Raw genomic sequence first — 21,310 nt, forward strand, 5'->3', positions numbered from 1 at the left:
GCTCCAAATTTTGACCAAATTTTTTTTTTTCCTCTATTCGTTTTTTTTTTTCAAAATTTGGTCGGGCCTCGAATCTCACTCCCGACACCAATTGTTACAGACGTGGCTTGGATGTTATTTACCGAGCGGTTTTATGGTATGACCACGTCTGCACAAGTTACCCGATTGTGCCCGAACGTTGACTAGTCGCGCGATGCTGGCTCAATAAGAAAAAGAAGACACCCGGCTGGATTACAATAACACAATACGACACCAATGTTTCAATTCTCAAGACCTCCGGAGGAGATTATATTCGTACGGAAAGGTCAGATTACAGGGGCTAGAGGTATAATCACAGAAAGACAGGCACTTAGACACACTCTTATATTAACCCCGGACAGACGACAGACAAACGGGACAACGGCTGACTCACACGGGGGTTGATGACAGGAAAGCGGGTATCGATGGCTCCAGGTCCTCCTGGGCTCGGGGCAGGGTACAGTACGGTCCGGTCCGGTCCAAAGATGCAGGGAGGTATCGTCGCGCTGGGGGTGGCGGTGGCTTCTCTCTCCAAGCTGAGGCGCATCTGACGTCACATCCGGCGCGGGGCCGCGTATATCCGGCGGGGAGTGACACGCCCTCGGCTCGTTAGCTCCGCCCCAGATGGAATCGGCACGTTGCTTCTCATTGGGTGCGTGGGGGGGTTACTGGCTCCGCCCCTGACGAGGAGCTGACAGCCAGCCCCTTCGGGGTAACGCCGTGGAGCGCATGGTCATGGCGGGTAACCGAGCCGGTGTGAGGACGCACACTCCCCGCCCCTCTGTTGTTGTAGTCGTAGTTGTAGTTGTAATTGTTGTTGTAGTTGTTGTTTGGGGAAGAAGATGGGAGGAGGTATGGGAAAGGTCCTAAACTCACTACTGATGCCATATAATCACATTCTGGTGCAACGAAGAGTCATAATTAATGGAAACGAGGCCTTAACTGACATAGATTAAGAATAACTAGGAAGATGTCCGAAAGTTGTCTACGTGTGGTGCGGTGGACCTGGGCACGACATTTAATGGGGGAATAAGGGGAAGGTCGGCTCTACTGATTGTTATTTACATGCAATGGGACTAGGGAATGGGGGATTGGGGAAAGTTGGGGAGTATTGGAGAAAATAGGGGAATATTTACAAGCGGATATGGAGGCCAAATTCCATATTCGCAACAATATATATATATATATATATATATATATATATATATATATATATATATATATATATATATATATATATTGTAGGTACATACTGAGACAACAATCGTAGGTACAGTTCAGTTGTCAATTAATGCGGGGTGGCCCGCACATTGATGACACATTTACAGTTGTGATTAAAGCAACAATATGCTGTATTTATGAAATATGAACAAATTATTGGAAAAGTAAATTTTCAACATGTTCAATGTGATCATCATTTTGCCCAGCACTTCCTCCAACCAAGGACGGATCAATAATTCAGTATTCTGCCACACAAGTCCTCATCAGTTAAGTTTTACTCTGTATGCAGTGTATACGATAGCTCAAGGGCAGTGCACACACCTTAGAGCAGTGCAGTTTGGGTTCGATTCCTGACATGAATATAAATCGTCATCCTGGTGCTTTGCTGGCAAATCTTCCAGAGGGACATAAAGCTGGTTGGTCCATTTTGTGGCATTCTCTGGTGGATGTTAAATATTCCACGATGTATTTTGCAAGAAGGGGCCCTCACGGAACCCTCGCCAAATTCCAAATTCCTGCCATTACTTGCAGTACCCTGTGATGGAGGGAAGACCTGCCCAGGGTTGAATCTCAAGCATAAAAATTACTTCGGCGGTTGATCACGAGTTGATTTCCAGTAGATTTAGATTGTTTTCTGTACATTCCATACATTTGGTGCTTGTGTTTTTTTGGGGGGTTTTTTTCCCTAGGGCAGGTGTACGCATCTTGTGTTGTGGTAGGGTGTGATGTGGTTTACCACTCGTTGCTTTTAGCTATGGCTGCCAGATAGCTCTGCGAGCAAAACGCAGACCGAGTGTGTAAGTCCTTCCTTCCGATACTGGCATCTACCCTTCGCAAGACTTTCAGACTCTCTCATAGTGGTGCATCATGGTAACAATGATCTTGAGGGCTCGAGCTAAATGTCTGGAGGATCTATGTTGGTACCATAAAGGTGTAGTGTGTGTGGCCCTCCATTGTGAGCACTTACTGTGACACTCACCAATCCTTCCAGGGTAGGTGGAGCTCTTTAGCCTTGGTAGACAGTCCACCGAGGAGAAGGAAACTCTGATTGCAAATCCCCTTGCTGCCTTGCAGGGAATGCCTCTCTAGACAAAGGCTTGGCCCACATCTGATTCTGTGGTGGCATCAGGAAGAGAATCCGGCCACAAAAATGATGGCCTGGTAAGCTCGTCTTGGAGCACAACACCTATATACTGGAACTTGACATGGCACTTCATCTATTTGGGATCTGTTTCACATTAGTGCATTCAAGCGTCAATGATCCAGACACCTAGTGCAGTGCAAACAAGCTTCTTCACCCTCCAGTGTGTCACTGTTTACCCGCCACAAACATTAACGCCATTTTATCACCTTCCACTTATTATATAATGGAATAGATTTATTTTTTATATTTTAAAAAAGGTGTTTCATTACAAAGTGATTCCACTGTACAGGTAGTTGAAACAGCATGATTATAACGTACAGTAAGTGTCAAAGTTGAATTTATTTCTCACTCTGTGCATTTCCCTTTTAGCATTTCATATAATCATGTTCATACTTTGTTTTTAATCAACCGCTAGATGTTGTTATGAGTTGAACTTCCCATGGGGCGAGGCCGAAGGATGTCTGCAAACATCATTTAAAAGTTTGGTTCTTTCATGATCAATGGGATGCCTACAGGCCCACTAGGATGGCTGTAAATTCAAGCATGTCAAACAAGATGGCGGTTGGGGATGCGGGTAGGCGGTTGGGTGTTAAATAACATCAAATGTTTGTCATGTGCAAAGAGTGAAAAGTGGCAGAAGTGATCAGCTTGTATAATGTGCACATCACGTACATTAATCCCTCCGGGGAATGTAGTGGATTCTTTTTTGTACGTCTACAACCCGTGAACGTGAAATTTAAGACTTTTCATTCCCTAAGGGCAGCCACAAAAGTCAGCAAATCACAAGGTAATTCTGCAGCGCTTTTTGGCGTTAATTCTGCACAAGGTAATTCTGCACCGCTTTTTGGCGTTAATTCTGCACAAGGTAATTCTGCAGCGCTTTTTGGCGTTAATTCTGCACAAGGTAATTCTGCACCGCTTTTTGGCGTTAATTCTGCACAAGGTAATTCTGCACCGCTTTTTGGCGTTAATTCTGCACAAGGTAATTCTGCACCGCTTTTTGGCGTTAATTCTGCACCGCTTTTTGGCGTTAATTCTGCACAAGGTAATTCTGCAGCGCTTTTTGGCTTTTTTGGCATTTCCTGGGTTATGTTAGTGTGACTTTTTCGGTTGCATGCACATTACATTGGAAATGTACCAAAAAATATTGGGTGTAGTATGAATACGCAAGGCCCCAGAAGGGCTGAAGTCTGCAAAAAATAAAACAACCCAAAAATTCCTCAAATAGTCTGTTTCAGTCCACTGAATAGACAAAGGCCTCCTTTAACTTATGTCGAGCGGTGTTTGCGAGAGCTCACCAAGCTTGCTAAGTGTGGGTTGGTGAGCACGATTAGCCATGCGTAATCGAGCCCGCAGCCTTTGGAGAAGAAGACATAAATTTAACCACTCGATCAAACAGCCAGCTCAGGGGGGGCAGAAAGAATGTTTATTCATGAATTATGACACTTCATTTTGTCAAATAATGAAACGATTTTCTCCTGAAAAGGAAACCAAACTTGAGCTTCAAAATATAGGAAATTAACATTATCGTATTTTTCATTTCACATGGAAATTCATTTACATTTCACCTGGAAAAATGTATTCACATTTTAGCAGCGAAGCTACACATTCAATTTTTGAGGAGGCAGCCATCGCTTACCAATAGGAGCCCCTGATTGGTGGTGGAGAGCTTATTTGCATCACATGGTTTTTACAGCCAATGAAATACCTGCATGGCTCGTTTACACCACTTCTTCAAGGCCACTTGGGAACCGGCGGGCACAACTAAGGGGGTGACCGCGCTGCTCCGACGAACCTGACGGGTCGCTCCTGTGAGATCGATCTCCGTGCCGCTGGTCTGTTCAACCAGAACTGACTGGGGCAACACAACAACAAGCGTTACGCCTAGGTCCCCCCGTCAGTGAAGTGATGTGAGTTGACAAAGTGGAAGACACAAGGCGGCCATCTTGGATTTTGATGTGGCGACTCAATTTTCAATAGCGTTCTTCCTTATGCGTAGATACACCCACACACCAGATTAGAAGTTAGTAGTTCGTTTATTTTTCAAGATATTTCACTCACAAGGTTCAGACATATATATATGGTGGCGGCCATCTTGGATTTTGACGTGGCGACCCAATTTTCAAAAGCATTCTTCCTTATGCCTACATACACCCACACACCAGATTAGAAGTTGGTACTTCGCTTATTTTTCAAGATATTCTGCTCACAAGGTTCAGACATACATGGCGGTGGCCATCTTGGATTTTGACGTGGGTTGCACCCACACACCAAATTAGAATTCGGTCCTTCGCTTACGCACGCACGTACGGACGGACGCACGCACGGACGGACGGGGAAACCATAGTCCCCCTTTCGCTCCGCGGTGCGACGGGGGACAACAACTAAGGGGGTGACCGTGATGGCTGAAAGGAATGTAAAAACATGCAGAAAGCTTTTCTTTCATCGTTCAGCGGATAATCTTCACGGAATGATGTATGCCTGTACGACAATGTATTAGCAATACCTGTATTAGCAATTTTTGCGCAGGTCTGGTATATAATGTATAATTACTTGGTGAAAATGAGAGAGTAATAGTTTCACTTGTATATTTTGCCAGCAATCACACTCTTCATCTGCACAGACCGGGAAATGTCCACCATTTTTTCTTTTTCTTCTTCTTTGAGTCAGCTAGTATAATGACTTGGCATGGAGGCCTTTACGCAGCTCAAATCATGATGAGGTTATGATGTGGCAGAGGAGCTTTGGCTCTTGGTGATCGAGCAGGTGAGACTACCTGATTTACACGTCCTTGACAGATCAGATTGGGTGCGAACACAACTTCACATGACCCTGCCAGGTCACAAGTGACATGGAAACGTGACTGTTATGACTGTCAATAACAATAATTAACAATAATTGACTGTTTAACAATAATTGAGTCGATAACAATAATTGACTGTAATGTCAATCATTTAGTTGCCTGTGCACATTACCTCCGCCAAGGTGGACGGGGGTTATGTTTTTACCAGGGTGTCTGTCTGCCTGTGAGCAGGACGTCTCAAAAAGTCATGGATGGATTCGGCCTAAATTTGGTGGGCAGGTTGGTTGTTTGATGAGGCCAAATTGATTAAATTTTGGAAAGAGGATCCGAATCCACATCCGATTAATTTCAATTTTAACTAGAGGTTCCAGGGAACCTGAACTCAACTGGTCTATATCAATATGGTTAGAATATGCATAATAGAACCACAAACTATATAGTTTATATGTGCTAAAAAATATATGACAAAAATTGATTTTTCAATATGGCTGCCCAGCCGCACCCATTTTTGGGCGTGCAACGCCCAAATGCAATCCCAAACTAGTTTATGTCTTAAAGAGACTGCATAACAAGTTTCATCAAATTTCATCAATATTTGTGACTTTTAGAGCGTAGACGTCGAATTGTTTACAGACGACAGACAGACAGACAGACGACAGACGGACGACGGACATTGGGTGTCGACAAATACTCAGCTGGACATAGTCCAGTTGAGTTTAAAATGATTCTTCACAATTGATAGGGCCGAAAACGATAAACAGTACTAGCAGGAGTACCTGGCAAAAAATGCGGCGTCAATTTATGTTTTCCTATTTTTTTGTGGCTGCCTACAACACTTCCCTACACCTATTAAGGAAAATATATATTTAATATCTTACTATAATTCACCAAATGTCCGTCTGTCTGTCTGTCTGTCCATTCCCAGGTACCGCAAAAACGGCTGAACCGATTGCAACGATATTTTGGGTGGGTAATCCTGGGACCCCCTGGAGTAAAATAGGCTGTAGAGTTTTTCCAATTTTCCAGTTTTTCCAAACACGATGGAATAATATTTACCGATATGAACAGTGATGTGGCTTTTGTTTAAATTCTACAAATACTGTTTAGATTTTGATGAGAATTATGAACCTGCCGCGAATGCGGAATCGGACAGATTACGGCAATTAGTGGGTTTGATAATATCCCAATACAACCGTCATTTAAAACAGTATTTTGTTAAAGTATAAATTGATGATTGGAATTGAGTGAATACAATTACGATTTTAAATTCGTAATTGTATTCACCCAACCGTATGGAACTTCACATCAGGATTTAAATATTTGTTTATATCATGAATGTTGTTAAAAGTTTCTTTTTTATATTAACGTTATTTAATTTGTGATTGGAGTTATGCTGTTTGGAATGAAAAAAGAGGTATCGAGTTCAAGTGAATGACTAAATGCCATGATGGTTTCTACTTTATAAACGTGAAATTCGCGGATCGCCATATGCAGATTCGCTATTGACTGGGTATGAAACAAACGTACCCGTTTGTTTGCCAACGGGTACGTTTTTCATGGAAGTCCTTCACAAACTTGCTGTCCATGTCTGACGTGCGACTGAAGGTGCTACAGAAATGCGGAATTTATTGGTTTTATGCTTTAGCATTCGCCGTTTCTGCATTGTCTGTTTGCTTCTGGCCTCCCACCAGTGCATATCACGGGTACCTCACTAGTTATAATAACACACACTCACACACACATAATAATCGGGGATAATTTAATATTACTTTTTCCATAGCTATGAAGGCTCAGGCACTACAGAGCAATTTTTTAAACATTCCCCAAAAATCACAATTTTTGAGGGATTTAAAAAAATCCAAAAAAGAAAATGGCACTTTTTTGGGGATTTTAAGAAAAAAAAACATTTTAACTTTTTTTTTTTCAAAATAATTCTTCTTTGTATAAAACACTCCATATCACTCACTGATGAACCCCTGCAACTTTGACGAAGATCCATTCAGCCATTTCTGATTAAACATGGAAACACACAGACAGACAAATGGCTCTCTTGTAGTATAGATAGCACGATATTTCAAAATGTTATGGACAGCTTGTAGTGAAAATGTATCAAAGTTGAACCCAGGTGTGATGCTCACTTAAACCGCTGAGAGGCGTCTATAAGACCTCGGACGTCCGCGACTCTGGGCCACTCCTGCGACATTATACTATGACATGTAGACTTGGATGGTATGTACCCGCTCATATTCTAGACTTGCTTGCATTGACTGATATCGATCCTTTCTATATGATGCTAAGATCCTGATACATATATTGCATGATTGTATTTTACAGGATGATGCCAGAGATCTGATTGTTATTAAACCTACCTATGGGACAAAGTTGTGGATTTGATTCATTCTCACAACACTTAATAACAATCAGTCTTGCCGTCCACTCGAGGACAAGAGGCGGAAATGGCGGGACACAAGATGATCCAGGTCCCGACATTCGGCGCCGACCCACAAGCTGTGGATTCGGGCTCGGAGCTAACGCATTGGCTCAAGACACTGGATAATCAGTTCAAAGCCCAGGATGCCGTTGTCACTGATGAAACGAAACTGGACGTGCTGCAGACTAAAGTTCACCATAGCGTCTACAGGAGCATCGAACAGTGTACGACATTCAATGCAGCTGTGACGGAGCTAAAACGAATTTACATTAAGAAACGGAGTGTGGTATATTCCAGGCATCTGCTCGCAATGCGGTGTCAACAGCCCGCTGAGTCGATAGATCACTTCGCCCAAGAGCTGCGACGTCTACTTGCAGACAGTACTCAAGAGGTACGCACTCACGAGCAAGTCCAAGATGATCTTGTCCGAGATTCTTTCGTCTCTGGGATCAGCTCTTCGACTCTCAGACTCAGACTTTTGGAGACAGCGGACCTGACGTTCACGGGAGCTCTACGGCTGGCACACGTATACGCTGAGGCCCGGGAGCAATCTAACGCCTATGACCACACACGGGTCGTTGCGGGGACTTCTCAACACGCGCGACCGGAGAGAGCTACCGCCGAGAATACGGGAGCGGACTCGACCACACTAGCGGAACCTCTGGCCGCTCCCGAGGAGGACCCGGATTCGGGCTTGGCGGCAACTGCGGTGGCTAGACCAAAGCCTGTACGAAACGCTACGTGTTACTTCTGCGGGAATCGACAACATCCCAGGACTGCGTGTCCGGCTCGGGAAGCGATATGCCATTTGTGTTCGACAAAAGGACATTTTGCTAAAGTCTGCCGAAAGACTGCGTGGGGCACACGAACTCGTGTGACCTTGAATGGGCTTATCGCCGAGCCAACGGGCCGAGCACGGAGCGGGGCGCCTCACCCGGCTTTGATGAGCGGCGCTCCTCCTCGTGAGCCCCTGACTGCACGCTCGACCTTGGTGAGATACATCGGGCCGCCAAAACAAGTGGCACTAACACGACCGAACGCGGAGCTACCATCCTTGACTGGTAACCGAACGTCTCATGATGGCTTTGAGACTCATCGCGCGACTCTAGCGCCATCCAAAGGCTGCCCGTACAAACTACAAGCTCTTGCTTCAGCACGTGAAACCCGAACGTCTCATGATGGCTTTGAGACTCATTGCGTGACTCTAGCGCCATCCGAAGGCTGCCCATACGAACTACAAGCTCCTGCTTTGGCACGGCAAACTATGCGCTTGACACGAGCGCTCTCCGGAGGCTGCTCGAACGACCGGAAAACTGTAGCCGGCGTCGGATCTACACGCGAGGCGCGATCATCTCGCTCGGATGGCTTAATAACTACCGGACCTCCCGGCCTTGCTCAGGCCATTATTCCACTTATGATCGAAGGCATTTTTGCGCGGGCTTTAATCGATACGGGGTCCACGGATAGTTTTATTGATCATCGACTGGTGCGAAAACATGGATGGCCGGTCCTTGGGACAACACGACGGATCTTTATGGCCTCCCAAGGGCTTAGGCTCAGCACAAAAGGGGAATGTCGATTGAAGCTTGTGATAAAGGGACGCATGTTTCCAGATGTACATCTCATGGTCTTACCTGCTTTATGTGCTGACATTCTGTTAGGACATGATTTTCTTAAGCGACATGGACGTTTGGAAATGGAGTTTGGTGGGACTGACACGCTTGCTGTGTGTGCACTCGCAGGAATGGAAATTGAGCCTCTTTCGCTGTTCCCCAACATGACCATGGACTGCACACCGGTAGCAGTAAAATCGCGGCGCTACTCACGAGCTGACGCGCAATTCATTGCGGAAGAGACTGCCCAGCTCTTGAAGGAAGGTATCATAGAACCTAGCCGGTCGCCGTGGCGGGCACAGGTCTTAGTGGTGCGAAGTGAGGAGCATCGCAAACGAATGGTAATCGACTATTCGCAGACGATTAATCGATTTACACAGCTGGATGCCTACCCCCTCCCGGGAATGGACGCCCTGGTTCGACAGGTGGCCCTGTACTCAGTCTATAGCACTCTCGATCTACGTAGTGCGTATCATCAGATCCCCATCTCCGAGGCAGACCGCATCTATACCGCGTTTGAATCAGGTCAAAGGTTATACCAGTTCACCCGACTACCTTTTGGGGTGACGAACGGGGTTGCCTGTTTTAAGAGGGCTATGGACGACCTCATCGCTAAGGAGAACTTGACCGATGTCTTTGTATATCTGGACAATCTTACGGTTTGCGGGCATGACCAGGGGCATCATGATGCTAATCTGAAGCGCTTCCTCAAGGTCGCGCAGAGGTATCGCCTAACCATGAATGAGGCTAAGTGTCGTTACTCCCTGCGCACGATAGATCTTCTGGGGTACACTGTGACCTACGGCTCTGTTGCACCAGATAAGGAGCGTCTGCGACCTTTGCTCGATATGGCTCCGCCCTGCGATCGAGCTTCGCTGAAGCGTGCTCTCGGGCTGTTTGCCCATTATTCTAAGTGGATGCAAAATTTATCGGTGAAGCTCTGCCCCCTTGTGGCCTGCGACACGTTCCCCATGAGCCCAGCCGCCTTGGCTGCCTTTAGGGGCCTTAAGTCCGACATCGCTGGCGCCGCTGTGGCGACGATCGACGAGAGCAAATCTTTCATCTTAGAAAGTGATGCCTCGGATCATGCAATAGCGGCGACTCTCTCCCAGGGGGGGGGGGGGGGGGGTCGCCCTGTGGCTTTCTTTTCGCGGACTCTCACCTCCGCTGAGCAGAGGCATCGTCTGTCAAAAAGGAAGCGTACGCGATCGTCGAGTCAATTCGGCGATGGCGACCGTACTTGCTCGGGCGATGCTTCCAAATCATCACGGACCAACAAAGCGTGGCGTTGATGTACGACACCTTACATGCTCAACGCATTAAGAATGAGAAAATCACTCGCTGGCGTATTGAACTCGCCGACTTCTGCTACACCATCAAATATCGCCCGGGGAAGGATAACCTGGTTGCCGATGCCTTATCGAGGCCGGCTACGTGCGCGGGTATCATAACTTTGGAGGGTCTGCACGCTTTGCACGACACTATGTGTCATCCTGGGGTGACGCGTTTCGCTCATTTTGTGTGTCGTGGTAATCTGCCGTACTCGGTTGAGGACATCCGCCGGGTCTGCCGCGACTGCGCTGTATGTGCGGAACTCAAACCGCGTTTTTACAACCCTCCCATGGGGACGCTGGTTAGGGCTACTAGACCGTGGGAGAGATTGGCGATGGATTTCAAAGGACCGCTGCCGGTGTCGAGTAACTCTCGTTATCTGCTCACTGTCGTTGATGAGTACTCGCGATTCCCTTTCGCGTATACGTCGCGAGTTTCGTGAGGAGTCTGGTTGGTGAATTCCCTTTCGCGTATGCTCACTGTCGTTGATGAGTACTCGCGATTCCCTTTCGCGTATACGTGCGCGGATATGACGGCTGCCACAGTCATACGGTGCCTGCAGAATTTGTTTTCTATGTTTGGGTATCCGACCTACGTGCATACCGATCGGGGTGCGGTGTTCCTGTCCCAGGAAGTGAGGTCTTTCTTGCTCCAAAATAATGTTGCTTCGAGTTACACCACTCCGTACAGACCCCAGGCGAATGGGCAGGTCAAACGCTTCAATGGGATTATATGGAGGGCCGTCATGCTAAGCCTCAGGACCCTCGGCCGGGGCCTAGATAAATGGGCTTGGTCGTTACCTGCGGCACTGAACTCGATCAGGGCTCTATTATGTTCGGCCACCAACCAGACTCCTCACGAAAGACTGTTCCACCACCCTAGAAGCTCGGGCAGTATCCGATCTTTACCCAGTTGGCTCGCTGAGCCGGGGCCGGCCTATCTCAAACGTGCGGTTCGCACAAGCAAGTACGATCCCTTAGTGGATAAGGTGCAGGTACTCCAGGCTAATCCCGAGCATGCTCGTGTGATGACGGCAGATGGACGTGAGTCCACTGTCTCCGTACGCCATCTCGCCCCTTGTGGGGTCATCGACCCTTATAGGGATATCGACGAACCGATCTACGAGTCTATGGACTCTCCCGAAGCTTCCCCTATGGAGCATCTGCCGTCCCTCCCTTCGCCAGATACACCCTTGCCTGAAGGCACTGAGGTGCCCCCTCCGACACCTGCCTCCAGCGGCTACTCCGATGCAGGGGACTCTGGGCTTGGGGATGTTGTACCCGGTAGTTTCCGGACCCGTGCTGGCAGGGTAATTCGCCACCCTGACCGCTACGGATGGACCGACTGACATGGAATGACATCCCCAATCAATTAATGCTGACGCACGCTTGATTCCTGCCTCGCGGCAGTGTAGTTCTAACGGCGGGGAGAATGTAGTGAAAATGTATCAAAGTTGAACCCAGGTGTGATGCTCACTTAAACCGCTGAGAGGCGTCTACAAGACCTCGGACGTCCGCGACTCTGGGCCACTCCTGCGACATTATACTATGACATGTAGACTTGGATGGTATGTACCCGCTCATATTCTAGGCTTGCTTGCATTGACTGATATCGATCCTTTCTATATGATGCCAAGATCCTGATACATATATTGCATGATTGTATTCTACAGGATGATGCCAGAGATCTGATTGTTATTAAACCTACCTATGGGACAAAGTTGTGAATTTGATTCATTCTCACAAGACGGCTTATGACAAAACTTGGTGGATGGGTTGAGTAGGTGACAAGAACAAGCCAATTCGATTTTGTTTAAGGTCCGATGACAACAAGCCTTGTATTCGCATTCTCAGCAGTACATTAAAATGAACATGTGCACACCAAAGCGAGAGTTAAACAATAAAGGGAATTCCAGACCTGGATCTTGAGCTTTCAGTGGAGAAGCAAATCCCATTGCATGAAAGCCAAAGGCTTTTATGCCATGAGGAGCTGGGGAGTGTCAAGCAAATCTTTTGTTCAATGGATTGTGTATATCTTTTAAGACCAGCTTGGGGTAAGTACTCTGAGGTGCATATTATAGGTCCCCGGAGTTTTATCTACTCTTACATTTCCTAGCTGTTTGTTTACTTCCTCCAACCAAGCCTGAAACTCCTATAAAAGCCCTTCCTCACCCCCTAGATAGATACCATCAGCTACTGGTTAATCCACTGACTGTCATTGTGTAAATATTGAAGAAAAATAATTATTTAATAAGCCTGCCATTTCACTTTCATCACTAACCACTCTCCCTGTGCTATTCCTCAATGGGCCCACACTTCCGAACCTGTTCTTCACCCTTTATATGCTTAATGATGCCTTGCTATTATGCTTAATATTCTTCGCCATGTCCTTCTCATACTCTCTTTTGGTTTGCCTAGTTGGTTTCTTAATATGCTAGTAGTAGGCAATAGTAATAGACAACCATCCTTGATTTTATGGAATGTCAGCCGAGGTCCTCACGTTTTCTTTCTTCCGCCCTCGTTTTTTCACCTTTATTCGCTCTTAAATTCGTTTTCTCCACGACTGCTTGAGCAATTGGACCAAAACCTTCAAAATAGGAGTGACTTCCCATGGAGAATTTTTAAACGAAGTTACATGATTATTGGATGGAAAATGCGGCCGTTTTCTGTAGGCATGGGTTGCAGGGTGTTTCACGTATCAGGAATAAACAGCCTAGTCCTCGCTTCGCTCGGCCGAATAAATTACAAATTGAGTTTTCTACATTTTAGATGTCATTCCATGATCTTGACAATGTCCAAGAGCTTTTGTTGGGATATTGCGATCAAGTTGGATTTGCTACAGTTCAAGTTTAGAAATGCGAAAACCCCCAGTATTGACACAGTTTAGTTCATTAATGAGTTCGTATTAATTATTTGATGTGAATATTATGCGAGATTTCAAATTGGCTATTTCATTGGACTTTAGACATCGTGTGGCTTCTGATTAAGAACCGAATAACAATTTTAAAAATAATTTTAAATCGAATCTAAATCCCAACACTATTTTGAAACTGTTTTTTAAGTGCAGTTTTACATGTTATTCATTTTCTTCGATGCTAACATAGGTATATACTGTAGTAATGCGTGTGAACGGTTCAGGTGACATGTGGTTTGCATTCCAATCAGGAAATGTGATTAACTTTTCATAACTATAGATTGCCCTGTTATAACTCGTCCAACGCCTAAATTTGAGTCATTTACAATAAATGGTTCAAATAAATAGTTGATGAAACAGTCCACCAACAAAATGCTCAAATATTCCGTCCACTTTACCTTGACGCACATGACGTAATTTTGATTCTCAGTCCTGCTTTGTACTTTTGAGCCGAGTTTCCATGCTTTTGTGGAATCTGTGATGCATGGTGGAAACAATAAATCTTCCATATAAAACACAATGTCAGTTTATGTATTTGTACAGGTCAGTCCCCCTTCATAAGGCTAGGTTTTAACACGAACGTGTTCACTACTGTCTGTTTTTGAGGATAAAACAAATTTGAAAAACATTTTCCATAAAAGAGTAATTATGTCTCTTCTATTGTAATTGTAGATGGTGGCTTGCAAACCAAGCCTCAAAGGCAGTGTACAGAAGCGTTTTTTTAAATAACAAGATGCAGGGAGGTGAAATTCGCTGCACATGATGTGCAACACACGCAGAGTAAAACGAGTGTTTATTAACATCCGTATGGTGTCTAATAAATAAAGATATAAGCACACTTGACACTAGGCCGAGGCTTCAGACTTTGGCATGCTTACGAGGCTGCACCGTCGAATAAACTGTTCCAACCCCATCATATTTGATGGGCTTTTTACTAGTAAATAAATAAAGCAGCAAGACTGGTGGAGGGAGGCTCATCCATTAATCATTTATTAAATGTAACAGTCAGAGCGAAGAGAGATAAACGAAGTATCTCATCAGCAGGGGCCTTCCTTGTGAAGCGTTGCTGGACGACCCTAGTCTTGGCCTTAAAACAAACCCTCACTGATCTCTCGACTCTTCTCTTTAGAAAGCACTTGTAGTTCGTCTGATGTCTCTTCCTCTTCATTATTTTTTCAGGGATAGTACGCACCAGTAAGCTCACGATAGCCCTCAATTTATGTTTCCGAGAGAATAAGGCTCCTGTGATTTGAAATGCCCATCCACACAAACTGCTCTATTTGTCTCGTCATCTTGCATCCTCTCTCCCAGCTCCCTTCCAGACAGTTGTTTTGAGTCACGATTACGAGATTGTTCTGGCTGAGAAGCTCGGCTTGTTTTTAAAGGATATCACAGTGAGGCCAGGATTTTATCTCTTGGACAAATTAACAATTGTCTTTCTTTGTTTCCCTCTCGGTGAGCTGTGTTGTCATGTTTTGTTTGCCACAGTAATAGCAGGTGTACCAAGCGGTCTAATATCTGTGCCGAAGGACCCCCGGGACCAAACCCCGATGGTATTTTCTTTCATACCTGTAGGCTAATCTCTCAAAGTGACATCCCCACCAATAGACGAGCGAGTGACACCTTTTTGTGATGAATCGTTGACGCAGTGCTCATTAAAAGATGAATATCATGAAAATTAAGTTCACGTGTTTGTGTCTTGATTTACATCGTGCTCTATGGAATTGTCTGCAATTATTCGTCAATTATTCATATGCCAAGGAGGAAGGCGTCAAAATATCTGTCAATTCATAAATCGCTGATTATGGATGAGGGAAAGTGGGAGTTCACGAGATGGAAACTTGAACATCAACTTAGAAATTCAAAACGGATTTCTGCCACCATTTTCTGATTCGAAATGGTTTTTGAACATATTTAATTGACGTTGTGTCAAGATCGCCTTATTGTCCACACCTTGACAAGTCAATTAGACTTCTCCTTTGAAATATTTGGGCTGGTTGGATAGCCAAGGCCCAAGAGGTATGCACCCTCGCATTTCAGCTGTTTAGATTGCAACATCTCAACACTAGCTATAAACTGTCATCCTGGTGTTTCACATCACATGCGGAACGAATCAACGTGTGTGCCGTCCATCAGAAGGATATTCAGCTGTGGGATACATCGGTGGTGGATGTTAAAGATCCCATGATGTCCTTTGCCAAGAGTAAGCATGCTGAACAAATAAAAAAAAATCCTGTTCTAACTGACTTATGGGGAAGGCAATGGCAAACCACCCATTGCATAACCCTTGCAAAAACACTGATTTGGGAGTGTCGATTATGTCTAAAGTGTCTGGTGTATTGATGATGATAATTATTACCTCCTCCACCAAAGGTGGGCGGAGATTATGTTTTTTACGCCATCTGTCTCTGTCTGTCTGTGAGCAGGATATTTCAAAATGTTGTGGACAGAATCGGACGAAACTTGGTGGACAGGTTGGGTGTGTGACAAGGAAGAATTGATTCAATTTTGGTGACTGTCCAAATACGGATCTGGATACGATAATTATTTAATTTTTTTACAATGATTCTTTACCATTGAGTGATAGGGCCAAGAACAATATTTCTAAATTTAATATGTATGGTATTTCAAAAAGTTGTGGACGACTAATGACAAAACTTGGTGGATGAGTTGGTTGGGCGAGAAAAACAAGCAGAATCGATTTTGGTTCAGGTCTGAATCCAGATCCGGCCTATCAGTGGAATACAAAACGTAAACTGTTCAGCCTGGTGGAGGTATGTGCTCTACCGAGTGCCGTTCTAGTTTAATTACGTCATACCAAATCAACAGTTTATATAATTTATGTTGATGGTTTTGTCTGGAATAGGCTGTCTCCATTTTGTTACCTGTGCAGGTAAGTGGCTCCAAATGGCTTTTTAACTCTTCCATGAACACGACTATGTATACTACAAAAAATGGCTGCTATGTATACAAAAAGTCCCATTTTTGCCTCGTACTCTCTATCTCACAACATGCATGAAATCCTAGTGGACCTTCATGTATTGTACTGCTGAATATCATTGCCACAGATTTTGCATTGGTAAGCTTATATTTTAATTTAAAAAAAAAGTCAAATAAGGGAAATAAATGTGTAACATGCACAATACGCCGAGGCGTGTCACGTTTTCAGCCTCGAACAGATTGAAAGCAGCAATGATTTTACCTTTACAGCATTGTTACTTGTTAACTGTTTTACAAAAATAGGGGCCGAAGTAAGAAAAGGCTGTACATCGTCCAGAGCTCTTTAATAATTGATGAATCACAGCAATATACATCTTTGTGACACGAGTACAAATAAAATTAATTCCAGTTTCCTTTGAATCCCTGAAAGTCTGTTGCCATATCCTCCAATGTACCTTCAATGCACCCATTGCTCAAGGTGTTCACTCTAGAGTTAATTTTAATGTACAGGAAATGTTATGAGACTGTTCATCTTCCAATGTGTTGTTTTTCCATCTTCATGTGTGTATTTTGCAATTAGTCAGGCATTAGTTGTATTTAATGGACACAAAGTGGTGGACCTGTGTTGTTCGACCGGAATTTGGTACCACAGCATTTCTGCAACAGGATGGTGGTCCAGCACATTATTCACGTGGGGTCCAAAATTATCTGGATGACAACTTCCCAGGTCGGTGAATAGGCAGAGGTTCAACGATGGAGTGGGCGTCTCGAAGTCCAGATCTCACAACATGTGATAACTGCTTGTGGGGGATTGTTCAACAAAAAGTAGTTGCAGGTGACGGTACAACCTCTCACATCCCCACATTTTGCCTCTGTATCCATCTTTTCCACCCTTGCGTTCTCCACTACCCCTTATAGTTACCCGCATCTCTTATTTGTTCTTCTTCGTCTGTTTTCTCCCTCGGCCTTAATGGTGGCATCTCCATCTCACTCCCTCTTTCTGCTGTTGCTTTTGTTATGTTGCATCCTGATCCGTTCTGTGTTCTAGCTCTTCCACAAACTTTGACTATGCATACAAAAACTCAGTGGACGATTTGAAAGCTGCTGTTACAGCTGTAATGGTAAGCCTGGTGTTGGCTTAGCGGTTAGGGTGCCGGCGTGGGATCTTAGGATCCTGGGTTCGAATCCCGGTCGATCGCTGAATTAACTCCAGGGGAGTTGACTCAGCCTGTCATCCTTCCGAGGTCGGCAAATTGAGCACCAGTTCACTGGATTCCCTGTGTGTCGCAAGAGGCGACCAACAGGGTTGGTGGCAGGAAGGGCATCCGGCCATAAAACATTGCTTCAAGAAAAGGGGACCATGGTGCCCAAAAAAAGGCCAACCCCTGCTCTGTGGGAAAAATGGCCTCTAAAGATGGTTTTGTTACAGCTGCAATGGCAGATATCACACATGCCATGTTGAGGAAGATGTCTCAGAGGACATGGCGACGCTTTCAGGTGTGTTTGGATGACGGTGGTGGTGATAAACAAATATAACTAAACGTTATCGAATTGACTCCCTACATTGTGGCCACCTGTAGTTGATCGGTGTTGTTCTGTTTGTCAAAAGTTTTTTGTTTTTTTACTTTTCAAATTGTATCCACATTGGAATTATTTCCACAGAATTGCTGTGACCTTACGCGACATGGCTTTTGAGTTCAGCATGTTTTGCCAACAAAATGAATTGCATTCGACAGCAACTTAATAACGCAAATGTCATGGATGAGCTTTCCTGCCCGGAACATTCAACTGGCAAGCAGAGCGTATCAAATCGACTATTGAACTTTAGCTAATTTGCACAAAACGTCTTTCATTGTGGATTTATACAAATGCAAGGTGATCTCGGAAGTAAATTATGTTTCATTCCACGAATTGAACTTCATTTTCATCCTGAGATATAAGTTGGGACATATTTGCTATCACACACTCTCTCTCTCTCTCTCTCTCTCTCGTTTTATTATAACCAAGGTGAAATACCTATTAAGGATGGGAGATGGAATGGTATGGGATTTTCCTGAATTGTGTTTCATACCTCCACTTGCTGCATCATGGAAAAAATATATCGACATTGGAACGTTCCTACTTTAATTTTGCCAAAGATTTGGATCGGAGGAAAGGGCAGTCTTTGTTTTTAAGGTCATCGTTTTTTGGGGTAGTGGGTTTTTGGAAAACAAACCCCCTTTCCATGAGTCGAAAAAAAAATCTTAGTTTAGTAATTATTGATTTACTTTACGCCCCAGAACAACCTCATGATGGAAAGGCACGCTGGAAGTGCTGCGAACCTTGTCAATATGCCCATCAAAGATGGGTTGTGAGATGGATATATGATTAGATATGTTAAGAGGAATATGCCAGAAAAACAAGAAGGATAATACAACAACAACAACAACAACAACAACAACAACATGCATTTTAAGGCCATTTTCCCTGCTAGAGCGGGGGTTAGCGTTGCGGTCCCCATGACAATCTTCTCCATCTTGCCCTATTTTCTGCATCTCTCCTTGTTAACCCCCTTGTCCGCATTTATTCTTCCACCATCTTTAGCCAAGTCTTTCTCGGTCTTCCCCGTCCTCTACTTCCTTCTACATTCATTTCCATCACTCTTCTCAACCAGTCACTTTCATCCTTCCTCAACACATGACCAAGCCATCTCAACCTGTTCCTCTTCACAGCCTCAATCACAGGCTCTATTCCCATCATTTTTCACAATTCATCATTTGTCTTCCTCTCTCTCAACGATACTTCGCACATCCGTCGAACCATTCGCATTTCCACCCTTTCCAACCTTCGTTGCTGCTCTACGTTCATTACCCATGTCTTACTCCCATAAATCATAACACTTCTCACACATGCAGCATACACCTTTCCCTTCAGCTTCAACGACACTCCCCTCCTCATCAGCATGCCACTCAGTTCCCGAAACTTCTTCCATGCACATCTCACTCAAGCAACCGTTGCCGAGTCTGATCCACCTTCTCCATTCAGCATGTCTTCGAGGTAGCAAAATGTTTTCACACCTTCCAGCTTCACGCCGTCTCCAAGATCCAACTCAACATTTCCTCCATCTGCAGCTCCCTCTGTGCACACCTTACATTTGAATGTAGCTGCCACACTGGTTAATGACCCTCTCAGACCACTACATTTTTGATGAACCCACTCAGCGCACATTGTACATTGAATGGAGTTCACTCCGACACCCTTCCTGCACACAGCACAGGGCCACTTCCCAGTTCTTTCCACCTCACCACATGCTTTACTACTTGCCATCACCTTCGTCTTTCCGATATTCACCTTCAGACCTTTTGTCTCCATACATTCCTTCCACTTGTTCATCTTTTCCTTCAGTCCATCCATACTTTCCGCAATCAACACCAGATCATCTGCATACAACAACTCCCACGGTAAACCCTCCTTTACGTTCTGAGCCAGCACCTCCATCACAGCTACAAATAGTAATTGACTTAGTACCGACCCCTGATGCACTCCCACCTTCACCTCAAACTCACCACTGTTCCCGTCCTTCGTCCTTACAGTTGTGCGCGCTCTTTTGTACATTGCCATCACTACTCTGATCAACCATTCCTCCACTCCTAACTTCCTCATTGCCCAGCCGGGAGTAACCAATCCAAATATATCTTGACAGGCAGAGCGTATGTACATGGCAGTGACGTCATTAAGTGCGCTCATTGAAAGCTGGAGAACTGAAGATATATTTGGTTTGGTTACTCCCGGCTGCATCCAGGTGATTCCATATAATGAGTGGATACCAGAGATAATGTGCCATGTGGCAGATGGTACTTATCGCTCCCATTAAGGTACAGCATAGCTGGATGGGATACCTTAATGGCGGTTCACCACTGATGGTATGAAATCGCATAGTAACTGGAATATAACTGAAAGGTTTTCAGAGTCATGAGTGTATGCAGGACTCACTGCGTTGCCCTGATGAGCCCGAAAAGGGCGAAACCAGGTCGGTAACTGTGAGTTTTGCATACGCTTCGGACAGTATCTGAACTAAGATCAAAAATTCTGCTCTGTCGGTGGGTTCTCTTGAGAGCTTGACAGGCAGAGCGTATGTACATGACAGTGACGTCATTACGTGCGCTCATTGAAAGCTGGAGAACTGAAAATATATTTGGATATATATGCAGACTTGGCATTTAATTTGGAATTTTTTTTTTGTGGGGGTGAACTTACTTTTCAAGATGACTTAGAACCAAAAGTTCATTGGAATTATGTTGAAATTATTCTAGATTTTGTTAATGTGACCTTTAAAAGAAACAAAAACCACATTTGACATTTCGAAGCAAATAAATTGATCCTTGAAAGTGATGTAAACTGATATCGAACTCAATTCACGGACAGTACTGTGTTAAACTTCTGTGCGTTTTCCAGAAGTATCTCTTTATTTTGCACATTAGCCAAAAATTTTTTTTAACAAAAACAAAAGTTAAATTACGACTGGGATTACGGACAGTAAAATTACAGTTCAGTACTTCGTGTAACCCCCACGAGCATTCAGGAGAGCACGTACACGTTGAGGCATGCTGTTCACGAGATTTGCCAAAGTTTGGACAGGAATCACTTGCCATGCAGTTACAATAGCCTGCTGCAATTCACGCACAGAAGCAGGCTGCTGGGCCAAGTTGTCGATTTGACGCGTTAATTCTGCCCACAAGTTCTCTATCGGATTCATATCAGGGGACATGGCAGGCTACTCCATATGCTCTACACCACGGTCAGCAAGAAAGTGTTGGATCATGCGAGCACGATGAGGCCGTGCATTGTCATCTTGGAAGACAAAGTTTCCTCGAAAGGCTGCACGAGCAAATGGAAGCAATGTTTCTTCCAGAATG

At 44.7% G+C, this 21,310-nt stretch overlaps 1 long non-coding RNA gene across 1 annotated transcript in view; it reads right to left on the reverse strand.

The window, feature by feature from the left end:
* Positions 1-3,705: 3,705 nt before the first annotated feature.
* LOC144888605 (uncharacterized) overlaps positions 3,706-21,310 on the reverse strand; it is a 59,968-nt gene continuing 42,363 nt past the window's right edge. The window contains exons 3-4 of the long non-coding RNA XR_013621159.1: positions 4,092-4,238; positions 3,706-3,740 (exon numbers count right to left, since the gene is read on the reverse strand). This is a non-coding gene — a long non-coding RNA (uncharacterized LOC144888605). The remainder of the gene's footprint in view (positions 3,741-4,091; positions 4,239-21,310) is intronic.

The sequence above is a fragment of the Myxine glutinosa genome, chromosome 13 (assembly GCF_964187855.1).
Source record: "Myxine glutinosa chromosome 13, kmMyxGlut1.1, whole genome shotgun sequence".
Lineage (NCBI taxonomy): Eukaryota > Metazoa > Chordata > Myxini > Myxiniformes > Myxinidae > Myxine > Myxine glutinosa.